This window comes from Microtus oregoni, unplaced genomic scaffold (assembly GCF_018167655.1).
Source record: "Microtus oregoni isolate MIOR12 unplaced genomic scaffold, Mior012 000014F_ref0000157, whole genome shotgun sequence".
In the NCBI taxonomy this organism is placed as follows: domain Eukaryota; kingdom Metazoa; phylum Chordata; class Mammalia; order Rodentia; family Cricetidae; genus Microtus; species Microtus oregoni.
In genome coordinates, this window is record NW_024543073.1 from 17,905,256 (window position 1) to 17,911,255 (window position 6,000).

The window sequence follows — 6,000 nt, forward strand, 5'->3', positions numbered from 1 at the left end:
AGAATATTAGAATATTCCTAACACTGATCCTGATCTCTCGAACTTGGCGCTGAAGTTAGCTTATCCCTCCCAATGCTCACCTTTGAGTATAGGGTCCCGTCCCACCTGGCACTTCCCACACTACTTTTGGCCATTGCAGGAGAAAAGTGTTTTTGACAGACAAGTTTTTCATTTCCGTGTCTTTGCATCCCATCTTTCTCACCTCCCCCTGCCTGGTCACATTCAGGCACACACACTGCCAGTGTGAGGCCAGCAAGCTGATATTGGGAACACAGGCCCTTACATCAAGAAGTGAGCTGTGTAAACTAGCAGGTATGGGAGATTGGCTGAAGAAATATGGGGGCCCCAAGTACTCCCAGAAAAAGAGCTTTGGCTCCACACTACTGGAAGTCTCAGACAGGTTGCCATGTGTGTGTTTTTTTAAAAAATATTTATTTATTTATTTATTATGTATACAATATTCTGCCTGTGTGTATGCCTGCAGGCCAGAAGAGGGCACCAGACCTCATTACAGATGGTTGTGAGCCACCATGTGGTTGTCGGGAATTGAACTCAGGACCTTTGGAAGAGCAGGCAATGCTCTTAACCACTGAGCTATCTCTCCAGTCCACCATGTGTGTTTTATACAGACCTTCCATGCACCAGACAGAGAAGTCTCATGAGAATTACTCATTTGACTAATTACTGTATTGGTTATCCATTGTCTCTCTTTCCTCTAATGTCATCTCCTGTTATGCAAGCATTGAGTATTGATTGAATAATTGACTATATTCTAACAAGTAAGTTAACTGGCTTGCCTGGAAAATGGAGTGTTTGGTTAAGTAAGTCTCCTGTTTTTACATAACGTAGGTGGTTAGAACCTGCCTTTGAAATTCTTCTGTATACATGTATAGACACACTGGTTGACTTAAACAAACAAACATCTGTTAAGTACCAAACCATAGGAGCAAGACTGTTGACACAAGCTGAGTTTTCATCAGGGTTCCACATCTTGCTGGCTATGGGGTCTTGGACAAGCTATCCAACCTCTGAGCCTCAGTTCCACCATCTGTAGACTTGGGGTAATAAATCCCATTGCCTAGGACTGTTGAGAAGATTACATGAGATCATGGGTGAGAAATGTTTGGCACGGGTCCCGCTGGAGAGCTCGCTCTCCTCAAACAGCACCTATTATTGCCATTACTGTTATGAAACTGAGACTGTCTCGGGCTTTCCCAGAATGACAGGTCCAGGGTAGACTCACAGCAACCCACAGCCCGAGTCATTTGGAAAAGGTGTGGCTGCAAACAGAAAGCAATGATTGGCTTATAGTTTTGCCTAAGAGAAAAATGAGACAAATAAAGACGGGCTTTCGGGCACCCAGCTGTTGTCTGAGCTCACTGTGTTTGCGTCAGTGCCCTGATGTTGGTGTGGTAAGTTGTTGACAGAGAATTCCTTGTCCCTATCAGATACAAATACTCAAGAGGTTCAATTTAAGAGCTCCCCTCTTTTTTTTGACTGCCTGTTGTAATCCAATCGCTGGAGCCAAGATTGTCTTCCTGAGTGATTATATCCTGGGAGGAAGAAACACGGCCTAGAGTCCAGCTAAGGAGATTTAGACCCTTGTCATCTAAAGAATTCCAGCTAATGAACCCCCAGGCAGCAGGAAATGATTTTTAGGCAGCTGAGAAGACATCCATTCTCTAGAAAAGTCACCTCCTGGTTGGGCCTCTGTGGGTTACCCTCCGGAGCCCCTGTCTGGTTTCCCACACACACTGTTTCTTCCTCTGGTCACCCCTTCTTAGGAGACTGGGGGAAAAAGAGACTGGTCTTCCAAGGTTACTGAACTTATCTCTCTTCCCTTGCTATGCAAACAACTGTGTGAAGGCCACCCAGATTCTGCAATTAAAGAGGAACTTGCAGAGCGGAGTACAGGCCAAGACTGTTTCATAGTCTGCCAAGCTGAGGCTCAAGTTGCCTCTGTGGGAGAATGCCCCAGCCATTGGGAACTAAGCAGACTGCCTGGCCGAGGATGCAGGCACTGTGGCCCTAGGCACTTTTCTTGTCTCTAAGCAGGGCTCTGGAACTGGAACCAGGCAGTGTCTGCTTGAGGACTGCAAGTTGAAAGTGCTTTGGCGTTAGCAACGGAGACGTACACGGGAAAATCCAATAGCCCTGGTTCTCAGGGTATAGCCTGGACCAGTTGCCACAGCATGACCTGGGAAATGGTTACAAGTATGAACTCTTGGACCTCACCCCATTCCTGCCTACTGATTCAGAAACTCTGAGGGTGGAGGAAGCAAAGGCTTCTAAAATCCTCCTTGTTTTGAAATCAGGTGCAGGCAAAAATTTAAGAACTACTGGTAGTAGGGTTGAAGGAGGCCATTTCAATGACAGATCTTAGGAGAAGTTTAAGTGTGCTAATGGGTATGCCTCTCTGTTTGTTACCTGCCGCCTACCTCCAGGCATAGTGGCACACACTTTTAATCCCAGCCCTTGGGAGGCAGGGGTAGGCGGATCTCTGTGAGTTCGAGGCCAGCCTGGTCTATATAGTGAGTTCCAGGACAGTCAGGGATACACATAAGAACTAGTGAGACCCTGTCTCGAAAGAAAGAGAGAGAGAGAGAGAGAGAGAGAGAGAGAGAGAGAGGATCAGGAGGAGAAGAAAAGGGAAGGAGGGGGAAGAGAGGGGTAGGAAGGGGAAGAGAGGGGTAGGAAGGAAAGAAGGGAAGGGAAGGGAAGGGAAGGGAAGGGAAGGGAAGGGAAGGGAAGGGAAGGGAAGGGAAGGGGGAGGTAGCCTGTAGGATAGACAGAGTTATATTCAAGAAAAACCACCTGGGCCTGTTTGAGTGATATACAGATTGTTCTCATCTGTTCATTTATTAATTTTATCAGTACATTATGGAAATTTCTAATATGTATTCTCCAAAAAGCCATCGCTAGGTATGGGATTCTCAAACTGACAAGTGAGGACTGTCTGGGAAAGACAGGAATAGAGAGGGAAACAGGAGGATTTCCAGCACTGAAGGCTGGGCCAGATCTCACCAGGTCTCCATGCCCTTCAAAGGACCAAATAAGGTGAGTGTAAAAGAAAGGGTGTTGAGAAATAGAAAAGACAGGAGGGAAGAGTGGGCCTGGACACATTCACCCCACCATTTGGGGGGCTAGGAACAAAAGGTCAAATAGGGACACTTACACTGTGAAGTTTACAATCAGATGGATCTCAAGGGGAAGGCAACTAAGTAAATTGCAAGGCATCCTCCTTCCTTGATGAGTACATTTGTTTAGCCAATTGGAAAGCCAAGGTTGGCAAAATCAGAATTCTTAGAGGTCCATAGTGCAGAGAGGCAAGAGGAGAGGCCACTTGTTCCGGTCTACCGGTCCACGGTCTATTCCCTTCTTCTAGATAACTCACTCCCCACCATGAGGGGCTCCTCTCGTGCATGGATAAGCCACCCCAGAGTCTTAACTTTATCTACAACCCCCGTAAACAGCCCCCCTCCTCTACTGTTCAGCTCTATAAAGGACACAGAAGAGGCCAGAACCACAGGCAGGCTCTGGAAATAAGCTCAAGGTGTTTGATGCAGAGAATTCTGGAATCTTGGTTTCTTGAAACGTGGGGAAGCTTAATCTACGTGATCATGATATGGTCTGTGAAATATTAAAACCCTGGGGAAAACAAAGAATTCAAGAGCAGATCCTCTAGGAATGAGTCCAGGATAGGGGCCATTATGCCCAGGTCCAAAAATGGCACCAGATAGAAAAAGGAGGAAAAGCTAAGGAAGTAAGGAAGACAGAAAGAATGATGGTGAGTGAGACTTTAGAAACCCTAGAGACACGCAATACAAGCACAGTCTCCATTCTAACTAGAACACTGGACACTGGAAGAAGAAAGGAAGGAAGGAAGGAAAGAAGGAAGGAAGGAAGGAAGGAAGGGAGGGAAGGAAGGAGGAGAAAGAAAGAAAAAGGAGGGGAGGAAAGAGAATTCGCGACCACATGCCAGCATTTTATTTAGAACAAGCAAAAGGATATTTTATAGATAAACAATTGAGGAGCAAGTTTACACGGAAAACAGGTAACTTGCTGTGGTATTTGAGCCTTTATGATGTGAGATCGCTTAGCTTCTGGTAACACAGAAACTGCATTTGTGAAGGTTGCTGTGGCCAATTATTGTCATGCAGATTTATTTTTAGTTTTGTTGTTTACTGGTTAGTCAACAGAGAATACGTTGTGATTTTCTCTGGAAATGCAACGAGGTTAGGTAAGCTGCTCCACACTGAGCGTTGTGCTTGTGGAACAGAGGTCCAGGGCCATCCAGAGAAGCATTCCAGCCTTTTAGTTTTTGGAGAGGAAAAAAAAATGACTTTCTAGGATAAAATCAACAGAGTGAATCACAGTGGGAAATTTTCGAAAAATACCGTGAGAAATATAAATAAAAGTCAGCTGGGAACTAGGCATGTTACAAATACGGCAGATGCGGCTAGGTATGTTACAAATACAGCGGATGCAGCTAGGCATGTTACAAAGACGGCAGATGCAGCCAGGAATGTTACGAATATGGCAGCCATGTTACACAAAAACTTCTCACACATATTTTAGAGGACTGGGGAGAAGACTCCAACAGGAAAGAAAGCGTCCAAGCCTGAGGACCTGTGTTCAGATCCCTGGCACTCACAGAAAGGACGGCTATGGCAGTGTGTGCAACAGCAAGGGCTAGAGAGGCTGAGGCAGCAGGGTCTCCACGCTTGCTCATCCGGAGCCAGCTTAACTTAATTGGATTGGGAAGCAACCCTGTCTTGAAAGACAGGGTAGACAGCGACTGAGGAAAACATTCAACTTTTGGCTTCTGCATGTTCACACACACACACTCACACACACCCCGTATGTAATAGCCTCTGTACAAACACTCAATTAACATGTACACACACATAAAAAAAAATCAGTGTTTTAATTTTTAAAAGATAGAAAAGAACATAGAACAAAAGGGAAATCATTTACAAAAGAAAAATAAATGGCAGTGAGCAAAAATATTCTTGAATATTTAAAAGAATGTGAGATCATGTTAATTTGTATGACCTTTCTAGAATTAGCTATGCAGAAAATGTTAAGAGGATAAAAAAATGTCATGACCTGAACTTTTACATTTTTTTCCTAAGATGTCTTAGAAGTGTCAAACTGTCAAAATATGTTGACATAAAGTATTGAGCTTTGCAGCATTATCTGGGATAGAGTTTTAGAAGCAAACCTGGGGTGGAGATACAGCTCATACGAGAGTCCCCAGGTTCAGCCCTCAGCTTCAAAAACACATAAGCCATGTTTGTCCTCCCACAGAATCTACCTGTGTTCGGGATCTCACTCTGACTGGGTCCCTTAGAATTTCATTCGTTCCATTCTTTTATTGTATGTGTCTTCAATCTCTCTTCATCTACTAGGCACAAATATGGTTTACATTTCTGAAAAACATAGCACCTTTAAAAATCTTGCCTTATAATTTCACACATGTATATAATAATTTCTCCCCTGTCCCCAACTTCACATTTTTATTGTTGTTGTTTTGTTTTGTGAGCCCACACTATTTAAGTCCTCTGATCCTCTGGACAGGGAGATTCTAGCTTCCTCCACTATGCTCCCTTTGTCCCATTTCCTCCTATTCACAGATTGGTCCTTGTTGTAGTGGGAGCGGCGGAATTGCTTCCCACCACCCCCGCTAGCTTTACCCGAAAGAATTACATGGAAACTATATTCTTTTAAACACTGCTTGGCCCATTAGCTCTAGCCTCTTATTGGCTAGCTCTTACAATTGATCTAACCCATTTCTAATAATCTGTGTAGCCCACGAGGTGGCTTACCAGGGAAGATCTTAACCTGCGTCTGTCTGGAGTGGGAGAATCATGGCGACTGCCTGATTCGGCTTCTTTCTCCCAGCATTCCGTTCTGTTTACTCCACCTATCTAAATTCTACCCTATCAGAGGGCCAAGCAGTTTCTTTATTAGTTAACCAATGAAAGCAACAAATAAGAT